General features: G+C 30.9%; 2 long non-coding RNA genes across 2 annotated transcripts; one reads left to right on the top strand and one right to left on the bottom strand.

Annotated features, from left to right (window-relative positions):
* Nucleotides 1–437: 437 nt before the first annotated feature.
* Nucleotides 438–1363, bottom strand: LOC105679804 (uncharacterized). The gene is made up of 3 exons (XR_001101898.2): nt 1205–1363; nt 965–1025; nt 438–581 (listed from the first exon to the last, which is right to left on the bottom strand). It is a non-coding gene; the product is annotated as an uncharacterized lncRNA (long non-coding RNA).
* An 8782-nt stretch (nt 1364–10145) lies between these two features.
* LOC137000525 (uncharacterized) lies at nt 10146–15593 on the top strand. The gene is made up of 3 exons (XR_010890786.1): nt 10146–10728; nt 10863–10916; nt 12605–15593. It is a non-coding gene; the product is annotated as an uncharacterized lncRNA (long non-coding RNA).

Here is a 15593-nt window from a genome sequence, read left to right as displayed (position 1 = left end):
AGAACAAAATATAATATATATAAAATATCTTAAAATTGGTCAGAAAAATTTTCAGATATTCGCAAAGCATTGAAGATATTTTTGTACACTTGATAATTAATCCGTTCTTTTTATACCGTTTATTGGTATATTTATATAGAATTTTTTCGATTTTATATAAAAATATGTAACATTGATTATAATTTGAGTGTACTCTAATAAAATAAATAGATAAAATTGTGACTGTTTACTTCACTAACAATACTTATATATATTTGTACACTTACATAATAATAAATGACAAAATGTCAAAAATACATACTAAGAATATATACTTTTTTTTTAACATGCACGAATTATATCATATATACATTATAGCTTATGATTTTTTAACAATATCTGCCTTATGTGATTGTGTCAAAACTTTCATTTTTTCTTGTTTTGGTGATCGATGCTTATTTGATATCACTGCATTTCTTAATGTTGAGTGGAGAAATCTTTTGTTAACAGTTTCTTTAGGTTTTACCCATCCACTAGGCCCCATTATCTCAGCCCTTCGTGCACCGAGTTTGGCTTCCTCTAGTAAAGCTTCAACTGCGAGTCTATACACAATACATATTTACATCCAGCAGTGAAAATATAGCAATCATAAAAATAAAAAATTGTTTTAAACAAGCCTTATTTTTACATTATTGTTCAATTATAATAAATTTGTTATAATTATGTCCCACTATATATTCAAAAATATAACTTTGATAATATATTTTCTCAACTTACAGCAAAAATACATTATAGACAAAAAAATAAAGAAAAGACAAAAGGTAAAGATGCCTTTTTATAAGGTTTGATTTTTTAAATATTTTTTTTTATTTTCTTCCCTTAGTAAGCTAGTATATACTTTCAATAAAAACCTTGTATATTTGCAATTATATGATAACATAAGTAATTACTACACATAAAATACAAAGTAAGAATGTGAAATTACCTGTTCAATGTTTCGTCGTCCATATTCATATTTGGCATGAATTATTACTTTTCTATGCAGCCTAAAAACAATTGGAAATATTATGACAAAAGCAAAGAGACACGATGCAAATATCTATTATACAAATAGGTTATATTTTAAAATCGTAATATATATCTCGCAATAATGTATTTAGAGTTTTTACGTTCAAACATCGTGTAATAACACGTTATCATTTTAAAGAATTCAAGATTGTCATACCGATTTGCCGTAATAAATACTTTCGCAACAGTACTTGAACAAGAGTAATAACAGCTATCGACTTCAAGATGGCTGTTTTCACCAGTGTGGCCAGATTTGTGACGTTTGTGCAGTGTAGCCAGATTTGGCCCGGTTTTTCGCGCATGCGCAACATCAGTAAATTTCACTGCTACCAACTAAACTATTTTTATTGACAGCAGAGAGAAGCCTGAGAGCGGTCATCCCCCCGATTTAGCTGCAACCACAATTCAAGACGCCTCTATGTGCACAAAACGTGCACATTGAACTACTGAGCCATGTACACGATACTTTCCAGTGGGTAACATGCTATGTGCACAATGTTTGGTTCTGTTCCATGCTATGTGCACAAAGTGTCGGTAACACAGAGCTAGTAGGGTAACATTGATGTATATAAAATAAATTTTCAATAAAAAAACATGCACATGTCATTATTTATTTTTATGTTAAAGCTTAATTTACAATAAGTTCTTTTTAACATAAATATACGTGACAATTTTGTTAATAAAAATTGCATCCAAGAATCGCGACATATAAGTTTTTTTAATTTTTGTAAATTCTATTTTGATATTTTGTCCTTACTTTACAATTTTTACGTTGCAAGATTATAACTTTTAGATACGTTTTGTGCACATAGAGGCGTCTTGAATTGTGGTTGCAGCTAAATCGTGGGGATGACCGCTCTCAGGCTTCTCTCTGCTGATACAATCATTTTCTTTCTTTCAATGGAAAGAGGATTTAAGAGGATGCTGGAGTGCCTGACGAACTCCGACGCGAAAGCGCCATCATTTCGATGGAACTAAAAATGAGAGTGATATTATCGGCATAAGTCATAATCTAATAGCGTTTTCGATTATACAGGATTTGAACGACCCAGGGTTGGTTAATGACGTCATTGCAACCTCTCCACCAATGAAAGACTTGCATTTATAGTAAAATAGTGATTGATCAACCCTGGGTCGTTCAAATCCTGTATAATCGAAAACGCTATAAGTATGAATGTATTGTGTATGCGTATGTGTGGTGCGTGTATATATTCGCATATTATTGTATAGCGCCTCTCTGATATTATCCTGGAACTAATCTTTTGTTATTTTTTCATCTGTTATACCGATATTGGACGCACACGTATGTAAAAATAGTCGGACAAGAATATTTTTTACATTAGACTTTTCAGCCCAATTTTAATGGTTCCATAACATTCTATTCTGCAGTCCGCAATTCGCGCTGCTCTTATTCGGTGTATTAAAATCGTTAAACTTTTATAAAAAGCTAAAATTGATAGCTCTAAAAGACATGTTATCCTAAGAGTATGTCAATAAAAATTAATGTTATAAATAACTTTATTTTTCCGACTTTTTTCGACCAACGCGAATTCCCTTTTTGTGTGCTCTTTAATCCTGCGAAAGGATTTTTAATTCTATGCAGGCAGAAAAAAGCTGTATTTGTTAGAAAAAAGTCAGGAAAAATACAGCATTCATGTGGTAAAACAGAACTCCAGCATCCTCTTAAAGAATGTTGTGAAATAAAATACATTGTTTGTCGAGAAAAGATTTTAATAAAACCAAATACAATATAATAATAGTATACAATAAATAATATTAAATTCAGAAAACATATACAGGGTGCGTCAGCTAAATCCGGACAAAATTAAATTAGAATTCCTTGCTACGTGTGAATTTAGGAACAAATGATTGTTAATGTTTGCGTTAGTCAAATGTTTGTGTAAAACGTGTATAACCTTTAAAATGTTCGAGTTAATAAAATCAAGTGCGGAATACAATCAAAGAGCGGCGATAATTGAAGCGCTTCGCGCCAGACGTTCGCCGATCGAAATTATTCGGTTCTTCAAGTACTCAAGATCGACAAAAGTGAGTCGAAGGAACGACCGTTGGCTCGCCCGTGATCCCGAGGATGTCCCCATAATAGGCAGGACGAAGTTTCCAGCCAATGTTCACGTCTTAAGCGTCGTCTCTAATGAGGGTGATGTCATGCCGCCGTATTTCTTTAAAAAGGGAGAAACCATCACGAAGGAGGTTTACCTCCGGATTTTGAGGACTGTAATAAAGCCATGGATGGAAACTACGGCCTCCGGAAGGCCGTACATTTTTCAACAAGACGGTGCACCGGCTCACACAAGCCAATTAGTGCAAAATTGGCTTAACGATAACGTAGATGCGTTTTGGTCCAAGGAATTCTGGCCTCCTAATAGTCCGGATTTAAACCCCCTAGATTATTATGTTTGGGGCGTTATTGAAAGATTGTCTAACAAGTCCAGGCACCCCAATGTGGCAACTCTTCAAGCCGCTATTGAAGCAGCATTCGTTGATTTAGACAAGGAGCAGTTGAAAAGAGCGTGCTCGCGCTTCAGGCAAAGGATTGAAGCAGTGATCGCAGCAAACGGGGGTTATATAGAATAATTGCACTCAGAGAGGATCCCTTAAGCAACGTACAAAAAAATATTTCATAATTTCAAGTTTTTTTTGAATCTAAAGAGTGTTTTAATAAACAATTTGTTTTGTCCGGATTTAGCTGACCCTGTACAATGAAGAAAAAATATATACAACAATGCTGTATACAGATGCAATAATGTGATATACATACATATATATGTAATACAATATACAATTATATAATATAATATATAATATTAGGACCTTGAATAAGTTCTCGCTGTTTTTTTTGTTAAAAAAAAACATTAATTTAAAATATAAGGCTTACAATAACTTTACTCAAAGTATTGTCCATCATTAGAGACCACTTTCTCCCATCTTTCTGGCAGTAATTGAATCCCCCGTCGAAAAAACGATTCATCTTTTGACGCAATCCATGAATCGACCCATTTTTCGGTTTCTTCGAAAGAATGGAAGCGCTGCTCGCTCAAACCATGCGCCATCGACCGAAACAAGTGGTAATCCGAGGGGGCTATGTCCGGTGAATACGGCGGGTGAGGTAGAACTTCCCATTGAAGCGTTTCCAGGTAAGTTTTGACTGGTTTTGCCACATGTGGCCGAGCATTGTCATGTAACAAAATGACTTTGTCGTGTCTCTGCCCGTATAGTGGCCGCTTTTCTTTTAGAGCTCGACTCAAACGCATCATCTGAAGTCGATAGCGAGCTCCCGTGATAGTTTCATTAGGTTTAAGCAGCTCATAATAAATTACGCCCTGCTGATCCCACCAAATGCAGAGCAGAAGTTTCGAACCATGGATATTCGGCTTTGCCGACGATGTTGATGCATGGCCGGGCTTACCCCACAATTTTCTACGCTTATGAGTTATCGTAGTGTATCCACTTTTTATTTCCAGTGATGATACGGTGCAGAAAACCTTTTCTTTTATGCCGTTGAAGCAGCAATTCACACATGAGAAAACGTCGTTCAACGTCTCTCGGCTTCAACTCATACGGCACCCAATGTCCTTGCTTTTGGATCATTCCTAACGCTTTTAAACGTTTTGAAACTGTTGACGCATCTACTTGCAATGTTTTCCCGAGCTCTACTAGCGTCTGACATGGATCTAGATCAAGCAATGCCTCCAATTCTTCGTCTTCAAACTTTGTCGGTGCTCCAGAACGTTCTTTATCTTCAAGGTCAAAGTCATTATTTTTAAAGCGCCTAAACCAGTCTCTGCATGTCGTATTCGACAGAGCATTGTCACCATATGTTTCAACAAGAATTCTGTGTGCTTCAGCTGCAGATTTCTTTTGAATAAAGCAGTGCAATAAAATTCCCCGCAAAAACACTTTATTTGGCACAAAAGTAGACATTTTCGCAATAGGTAATTAAACACGTGGTTGACACTGTGGTAAACTGTATCTACTAGAATTTGAGGTTACATATAGTACTACTTAGCTGATGCGTTTCCGTACGAAATTCCATGCACAGAGTGCCGCTACGCCATCTTTTAAGAAACAGCGAGAACTTATTCAAGGACCTAATATAATATAATATATAATATAATATAATATATAATATATAATATATATAATTATACAATATAATATACAATATATTAATACAATATTTTGTACAAATAAGAAAAAGATTTTTACAAATTTACAATATTTAAGAGAAATGTTCCAGTTTCAATATATTTAAGAATTAATTATTATTAAAGATGTGATGTTTTCTATAAAAATAATATTTTTAATATTATATAATAAAGATTAAAACTTACTTCGCGGAAATTTAAAACTAAAATTTGCTTTTATTAAATGACGATATTAAATATTTGCAAAAATAATTGGATATATAAATTTACCACAGTTTCCGGACATTATATTTATAAATATTAAAAAATTATTTTGTTCATATATTTTCGGATTGAGACATATCCAGCCATTGGGACATTTAGCTTATTACAATTTTTCTTAAGATATTATCCTGTATTCCATCGAAATGATATACAAGATAATACAAAATGAAAATAATATGTCAATATAGCAATAATATGTCAATAAAATCATTTAAACGTTCAAAAGTTTAACATATAATGCAAAATACTTTAGTTAAAAAGAGCTGAACAATACAATTTTTAATTTATAATCAAAAGTATCTCTTATAATTCAAAACGTAGTAATATTTTATTAATGAAATTTATTAATCTAAACATTTAAACGTTCAAACTTTTTCATAATTTACGCAAGAAATATCTTCCGTTTTTTGAAAGAGAATCTTGCTGTTTGCCCACCCGAAGTTTTATCATTATTTTTGTCATCAATAAACTACAAACTAACTGCCAAAGCAGAAGTTCCAAAGTTTATCGACAGCAAAGAATTAAAAAAAAAAATACAATATAGAAATGATAAAAAGTTTTAAGATCCTACCTACCTACCCAAAAACTTTATCTAGTAGAAAATCCTACCTAATTAGAAATTTTATACCTAAGAGTTCATACAAAAAATCTTAAATGGATAAGATTTAATGAGATTAAATCGCGGAACCGTTTGGAAGTTTTTCGCGGAATCGTTTGGGAATTTTTTTCGCGAGATGCTTAGCGCAGAGCTCAGCTCAGTTACTGCCATTTGCATCTGAAATTCAGAAGGGAATTTTTCGCAGGATGCTTTAGCGCAGAGCTCGGCTCAGTTACCGCCATTTGCATCTGAATTTCGAGAGGGAGTTTTCCGCAGGATGCTTTAGCGCAGAGCTCGGCTCAGTTACCGCTATTTGCATCTGAATTTCGGGAGGGAGTTTTCCGCAGGATGCTTTAGCGCAGAGCTTGGCTCAGTTACCGCTATTTGCATCCAAAATCTGAGAGCTACTATCTTGGTGTTTCTCACAAGACGCTAGCGCAGAGCTCAGCTCAGTTTCCGCTAGTTGCGTCCGAAATTTTTGTTGATAGTCGATCATTATTCAATGATCGATCGTATCAACGTTGTTTCGAGATCTGTGCTCGACCATCATCGACGGGACCACGAATTTCGAATTTCCGCGCTCAACCATGGAATCAATACTAGAACTACCGACGATTAACATATACCAATTCTTATTTCTTTTTTCTTTCTTTTTAAAAGGTGATAAAGAAAAAAAGTACATTAATCAATTTAATTATTTAACACAATGCAACACAAGTCACAGAAAAAAATCTCAAAAAATACATTATAAATTTAAATAATTATTCTAAAATGAATAAACCGGTCATTTTTTGACCGCTTTGATAATTCTAGTATTCTAGTGTTAAGCCATAGGACCACGGATGCATGGGTAAGCTAGGAAAGATTGCGAAGAAATTGACGTATAGCAAGAATAAATATATATTTCAAAATTGTAAATAAATTGTTAATAAAAAATGCACTCTTTTTTTATTAGATAAATTATTTCAAATATACCATAATTCATTAATATATTTACGTTTGTAAAAAAGAATTTTTTCTTTTTTATTTTTAATTTACATTTGTGATACATTTGTGGTACATATGTATTTAAAAATTTTCTTACTTTTGCTTTTCAACGCCAATTTATAATATTTAATCCTGGAAAAATATAAAAAGATAAATCACTTACCGTAGGAAAGGAAGAAATAAAAGTACACATTTACACACAGAAAAGGAATTTTGCTAGCCGCAATAAAATAATCGTTGCTATTGCATGTTAAATATGTACTTTTACAGATTATTCGATATGCAACAAATCTGGTTTGTTCAAAAAATCGACAAATTTTGAGATGAGAAAACAAGTTAAAATTCGCTGTTACAACAAAATAATAAATTTTTAAAAAATTTATTTTACTATTGCAATGAATTGTCGCCATTAATACAAACTTTGATAATAAGATAAAAATAAATTTCTTATTATATATTAGCAATATAATTTGCAGATTTAACAAAACTAATTTCGGTAAATAAAATTATTATCTATAACAAATCTTTTTGTTGTTCAAATAATAATTAATTGTAAGAAATTTTGCTACGATAGCTTATATAAAATTTACTGCGGCAGCAAATACTTTTTTTCCATGTATTAACAAGTTTTATCTTTTATTTTATGTATAATCTTTTTTTTTTTTTTAATATTTTTTTTCTTCTATTTTTTCTCATATAAAAAAATATAAATAAATATATAAACATAAGTACATTATTCAGAATACAAATATATTAGACTATTTGAAAAATTTGTAATAATAATTTTCATAATAAAATTGAAAACAATTTTTATATGTTTAGAGTCATTTTTGTTCAGTAATATATGCACCATTGTTTTCGACAACTTTTGGCCATCTTTAACAACTTGTGCATACATTATTAAATAAAGATATATAAACATATAAAAATTGTTTTCAATTCTGTCATCAAAAAATTCTACAAACTTTCTGAATAATTCAATATATTTTGTTCCGATCTGTCAATCATGAAATACATTTAGGAAATATTCCAGGATTAAATATTTATTAACGCATCTAAGTCCTAGCCTATCCATTTTAAGATAATAAATCGAAGAAATAGTGTACCTTTTATAATTTTATTCAAAGTATTCTGGTGTATAATTATATTTCTAATATTATATGATTAATATTTAATATATATGCATTCAAAGGGCTATTAGGCTGATGAAAGTTGTTTCAACTTCGGGCTCAATCAAAATCAAAATTAGAAACACTTTGCTTTTTTTTAATGTACAACGCATTTTGCAGGTTACATATTTTTTAATAATTTTTATAATTATAATCTAGTATAATATGTATTTTTTCTAGATATATATAATAATATTGGTAACACATAATTAAATTTAATATAAATTAACTAAAAAAATAAATGCTTTGTTCTTTTAAAAACAAATGCACGTACAACTCAAAATACTTTTAAAAAATACGAGAGAATAAAATTTTGATATAACTACTATAAGGCAATAAAAATTATACGACCTGCAAAGTGTCTCGCGTCTATATATTTTCACACTATTATTCGATCCATTATCTTAATAATAAAAGACAAATTAAACTAACTCACCGATCGATGCGCAGCAGCGAAGTTGTCGTTCTGTTGATCTGCATAGTTGATCTGTAAAACACGAAATAAATCAAAATTATAGCAGCGTTCACAATATGAAATATTTGTAAAATTATAAAAAATATTGAGTACATTGAACTTTTAATTCGTTTTCTAAGCAAATATGTAATAAAAGAATTATTAAAAAAGTTTAATTATTTAAATAAAAAGTAAAAAAATATGCAAATAAATTTTAATAATGATAAATATTAACTAATGTAAATATTTTGTCTTTCAAATATTTTAATGTACAATATTTTCAACAAATAAATGAATTATTGCTTACCGTAAAGTTGCTCCGCCGGCGCCCGATGCTCCTCCTGAGCCTCCTCCTCCTCTCAGTGGTCCTTCGAAGCACTCACATTGAATCTCACGCGTTCGCGGCGCATGCATTGCTCGCATGCGTACCTGAATACGAAAATCGCGCGATACTTAAAACGGCACTCCCGACATCACAGGCGAATCGAACCGAATTGTCCAAGCTGTGACGTTACGCGCGAATTCCGTCCGCGTTTCAGACGACCACATTTACCAATTGGGGCACGATTCTCTCAAAACAGAAGGCAAAGATAAGCTCGAAGAAGATGAGGTGATTAGTCATCCAATCAACGGACTAGATACAAGGCATCTGAAAAGCAATCGGTAGCGTTTGACTAACTCCGGTAGCCATCCTCGACTACCTTCGACAGTCCGGCTATCTGTACAACTAGCGCGCTGCACGTAGAACCGAAGATTGCCCTGCCGTAGTGGAGATTTTATGATTGAAACCGACCTTTCCCTCCCCCGAGCCAAGCCTAAAGTAAAAAAAAATCGTGTCCCAATATTTGTCATACAGCAAAAATGCGTTCATCTATAGATTCGCTATAACTCTCGGCATTAACGGCACTCCCGACGCGCATTTTGTTATACTATACGACGGAACGAATATATTTTGTAGCACCGATTACGCGCACAAAGATGATCTGTAAAATAAAAAAATAAATGCAGATTAGTGTTTGAAATAATTAATATTTATAAAATAATTACTGCGCACATTAAACTTTATATTCGTTTATTTATGCACACGTCTAAACAAAGAATTAAATTTTTAAATTTAAATTTAACTCAAATTTACTTGAAATAAATTAAGGAATATAATTGTATTATTCACTTATGCTTCTGAAGCTTTGTTATATCATATTGTGATCATTCTGTGTGTAATACGGATACATAGTTCTATCTTTTATTTTAATCAAAATAGCTCTTTGATTGAAACAATACTGGTGTTTTAAATCAGTCCCTGCACTATTATTTTTAAAAAATAACGTTTTTAACGATAAATTACTTACCACAATGTTGTTTTGCCGTCGCCTGATGCCTCCTAGGCCCCCTAGACGGGCCGCATCCAGGTCGGTAGAGCTCGTAGACTACAGAGCGTATGTAAACAACCCCACCAAACTTCCCCGCGCTGTGAGTAAACAAAATTCCAACGTGCTCTATGTCCTCTCTCCCTCACTGCCACGCTTTCTCTCTCGCACGCGTTATTGGCACATTCTTTTCCTCTACTCCTAAATTACCCATCGACACGACCTTATACAAATGAATCCTTGCTCCTGGACTGTTACTATTCGCACGGCGACACTTGAGTGAGGCAGACCGTTCGCGTATCGGCGCGTTATCTCTCCCAACTACCCCCAATCCTTATTACTTCTCACAGTTTTTCATCTTCCTCCCCCTTTTCTATCGTTACCTGTTGCGTACACGGCAACGTGTCGAACGTGTATTCCGTGCGATGAGCGATATTCAAGTTTAACTTTTGTCCTAATATAACAAAATACGCGTCGGGAGTGTCGGTTAAAATATCGTATGTTTATTATAATATCGTTCCGCCGTAATTTCCCAGTAATATAAAACGCGGAGTGCCGTTTAAAGTGCCGTGCGATTTTTGTATCAACGTCGCGATCGCGTGTGAATACTTTAGAGACCACTGAGAGGAGGAGGAGGCTCAGGAGGAGCATCGGGCACCGGCGGAGCAACTTTACGGTAAATAATATATATATATATATATATATATATATATATATATATATATAAATCATTCATTTGTTGAAAATATTGTAAAAATACTCATTATTTTGAATGCAACTATAATCTTGATTTATTTTCGTATTTTATAGATCAACTATGCTGATCAACAGAACGACAACTCTGCTGCTGCGCATCATGTACCGGTGAGTAAAGATCAAATTATCTTTGTTTTAATCAAAGTGAAAGTATCGAAAGTTTTCCTATAATTAAACTAAAATTATTTTATGTAATAATAATCAAATTTTGTTCAATTAACATCTGTTTAATGTGTAATTTCGTATCGGCAGAGTGTTACTTGGTAAATACAAAAAAGACGTACTGACAAGAATGTTATTAATAGCTCTTTTTTGTTGTTAACAATCATATATATTATACATCCTTGGTTCTCGAATGATCACAAAGAATTTTTAATCGCGTTAGACGTTAGAAAAAAAATTTGCAAATTTCTTTGTAATTATATTGCAGTTAAAATTGATACGAACGCTATAATTCTTTATAATTACATTTTATCTCAAAGTACATACATAGTTTTTATAATATGTTGGACTGAATATCGTTCAGTATAATTAATCGAGATTGCTAGAATTGTAATTTTGTAATTTATTGTTCTAAAATTTTTGTATTTTTTTATTTGCTGAATTTTTGTATGAACTTTCACGATTGTGCTAGTTTTGTATCTTTCTATACAAGGCAAATTTCTTATTCAACGAACACTTTTAGTTTATGTGATCATCGGAGATTTATTTACGGCATTTTGTAAAAATAAAATTTAAAAAACGATTTGTGGAAAAATATGCGCATGAAAAATCAATAGTTCGATAATTTTATATACGATTCTAGTAATCAGTAACGTGGAATTTTAGAAACGCGCTGATAAAAGTCTCTCAACAATTCACGTAAGATCTTGTACAGCGACTCATTCATTGCATTATTTGGTGCTGTGACTTCGATTTAAAGTATTTCATTGTATAAAAATCAACTTATCTACTTATAGCAGTTATCACTATACAAAAGTTTATAGTTTGCAAAATATGTTAGATTATTGATTGGAAAAGAATAATTGAACGTGTCTCGTCGCTACGCTTTTTGCACTCATATCGAGGAAACTCCACAATAATTTTGTATTTTATTCAATTTGTAATCACAGTATCCACGGAAAAGAATAATTAATTGTATACATGTATTATTGATAGATATTTAGCTGGCAATCTCTACATTTATGAATAAACGTTAATCTTACATAAATTAAATATTTATATATATATATTGTCCAATCCAAACTTTTAATCTCAGAAATATATTAACTAGATTTGTTTAAATTTATGCATTTATTAAGACAAACTTTGCAGAAAAATTTTTTTTATTACATAATGCACAAATCTAAACAAATCTAGTTAATATATTTCTGAGATTAAAAGTTTGGATTAAACAATATAAATATTTAATTTATGTAAGATTAACGTTTATACATTTATTATTTATTGATAAATATTTGGCTGGCAGTCTCTCTACATTTATGAATAAACGTTAAAACGTGAAAACACCATAAAGAAATTTAACTTAAAATTTTATAAAAAGCATTTTCTATGTTTTTTCTTTTTTCTCTCTGTGTGTATTTTAAAATTTTCTATCAATTTTATATCTCGTAGTTAACATTTTATGATATGATAAAATAACAAAATAAAGAAAGTAGCAAAGAAGATTGTTTTATACGCTTATGAAATATTGTATTTACTTAATATTTTTTAATACTTTTAATACTGCGCAGTAATTATTTTATAAATATGAAATGTTTCAAACACTAATCTGCATTTATTTTTTTATTTTACAGATCAACTTTGTGCGCGTAATCGGTGCTACAAAATATATTCGTTCCGTCGTATAGTATAACAAAATGCGCGTCGGGAGTGCCGTTAATGCCGAGAGTTATAGCGAATCTATAGATGAACGCATTTTTGCTGTATGACAAATATTGGGACACGATTTTTTTTTACTTTAGGCTTGGCTCGGGGGAGGGAAAGGTCGGTTTCAATCATAAAATCTCCACTACAGCAGGGCAATTTTCGGTTCTACGTGCAGCGCGCTAGTTGTACAGATAGCCGGACTGTCGAAGGTAGTCGAGGACGGCTACCGGAGTTAGTCAAACGCTACCGATTGCTTTTCAGATGCCTTGTATCTAGTCCGTTGATTGGATGACTAATCACCTCATCTTCTTCGAGCTTATCTTTGCCTTCTGTTTTGAGAGAATCGTGCCCCAATTGGTAAATGTGGTCGTCTGAAACGCGGACGGAATTCGCGCGTAACGTCACAGCTTGGACAATTCGGTTCGATTCGCCTGTGATGTCGGGAGTGCCGTTTTAAGTATCGCGCGATTTTCGTATTCAGGTACGCATGCGAGCAATGCATGCGCCGCGAACGCGTGAGATTCAATGTGAGTGCTTCGAAGGACCACTGAGAGGAGGAGGAGGCTCAGGAGGAGCATCGGGCGCCGGCGGAGCAACTTTACGGTAAGCAATAATTCATTTATTTGTTGAAAATATTGTACATTAAAATATTTGAAAAACAAAATATTTACATTAGTTAATATTTATCATTATTAAAATTTATTTGCATATTTTTTTACTTTTTATTTAAATAATTAAACTTTTTTAATAATTCTTTTATTTCATATTTGCTTAGAAAACGAATTAAAAGTTCAATGTACTCAATATTTTTTATGATTTTACAAATATTTCATTATGTAAACGCTGCTATAATTTTGATTTATTTCGTGTTTTACAGATCAACTATGCAGATCAACAGAACGACAACTCCGCTGCTGCGCATCGATCGGTGAGTTAGTTTAATTTGTCTTTTATTATTAAGATAATGGATCGAATAATAGTGTGAAAATATATAGACGCGAGACACTTTGCAGGTCGTATAATTTTTATTGCCTTATAGTAGTTATATCAAAATTTTATTCTCTCGTATTTTTTAAAAGTATTTTGAGTTGTACGTGCATTTGTTTTTAAAAGAACAAAGTATTTATTTTTCTAGTTAATTTATATTAAATTTAATTATGTGTTACCAATATTATTATATATATCTAGAAAAAATACATATTATACTAGATTATAATTATAAAAATTATTAAAAAATATGTAACCTGCAAAATGCGTTGTACATTAAAAAAAAGCAAAGTGTTTCTAATTTTGATTTTGATTGAGCCCGAAGTTGAAACAACTTTCATCAGCCTCTAATAGCCCTTTGAATGCATATATATTAAATATTAATCATATAATATTAAAAATATAATCATACACCAGAATACTTTAAATAAAATTATAAAAGGTACACTATTTCTTCGATTCATTATCTTAAAATGGATAGGCTAGGACTTAGATGCGTTAATAAATATTTAATCCTGGAATATTTCCTAAATGTATTTCATGATTGACAGATCAGAACAAAATATATTGAATTATTCAGAAAGTTTGTAGAATTTTTTGATGACAGAATTGAAAACAATTTTTATATGTTTATATATCTTTATTTAATAATGTATGCACAAGTTGTTAAAGATGGCCAAAAGTTGTCGAAAACAATGGTGCATATATTACTGAACAAAAATGACTCTAAACATATAAAAATTGTTTTCAATTTTATTATGAAAATTATTATTACAAATTTTTCAAATAGTCTAATATATTTGTATTCTGAATAATGTACTTATGTTTATATATTTATTTATATTTTTTTATATGAGAAAAAATAGAAGAAAAAAAATATTAAAAAAAAATATTATACATAAAATAAAAGAAAAAACTTGTTAATACATGGAAAAAAAGTATTTGCTGCCGCAGTAAATTTTATATAAGCTATCGTAGCAAAATTTCTTACAGTTAATTATTATTTGAACAACAAAAAGATTTGTTATAGATAATAATTTTATTTACCGAAATTAGTTTTGTTAAATCTGCAAATTATATTGCTAATATATAATAAGAAATTTATTTTTATCTTATTATCAAAGTTTGTATTAATGGCGACAATTCATTGCAATAGTAAAATAAATTTTTTAAAAATTTATTATTTTGTTGTAACAGCGAATTTTAACTTGTTTTCTCATCTCAAAATTTGTCAATTTTTTGAACAAACCAGATTTGTTGCATATTGAATAATCTGTAAAAGTAGTTACAATAGCGAAATTTTATCGCTAACATATTTAACATGCAATAGCAACGATTATTTTATTGCGGCTAGCAAAATTTCTTTTCTGTGTGTAAATGTGTACTTTCATTTCTTCTTTCCCTACGGTAAGTGGTTTATTTTTTTATATCTTTCCAGGATTAAATATTATAAATTGGCGTTGAAAAGCAAAAGTAAGAAAATTTTTAAATACATATGTACCACAAATGTATCACAAATGTAAATTAAAAATGAAAAAGAAAATTCTTTTACACAAACGTAAATATATTAATGAATTATGATATATTTGAAATAATTTATTTAATAAAAAAGGAGTGCATTTTTTATTAACAATTTATTTACAATTTTGAAATATATATTTATTCTTGCTATACGTCAATTTCTTCGCAATCTTTCCTAGCCTACCCATGCATCCGTGGTCCTATGGCTTAACACTAAAACTACCAAAGCGGTCAAAATGACCGGTTTATTCTTTTTAGAATAATTATTTAAATTTATAACGTATTTGTTGAGATTTTTTTCTGTGATTTGCTGCATTGTGTTAAATAATTTAATTAATTAATGTACTTTTTCTCTTTATCACTTTTTATAAAAAAAGAAAAAAGAAATAGAAGTTGGTATATGTTAAT

The sequence above is a fragment of the Linepithema humile genome, chromosome 1 (assembly GCF_040581485.1).
Source record: "Linepithema humile isolate Giens D197 chromosome 1, Lhum_UNIL_v1.0, whole genome shotgun sequence".
In the NCBI taxonomy this organism is placed as follows: Eukaryota; Metazoa; Arthropoda; class Insecta; order Hymenoptera; family Formicidae; genus Linepithema; species Linepithema humile.
The sequence above is the reverse complement of the archived record's forward strand: the minus strand, read 5'-3'. Positions and strand labels throughout refer to the sequence as shown.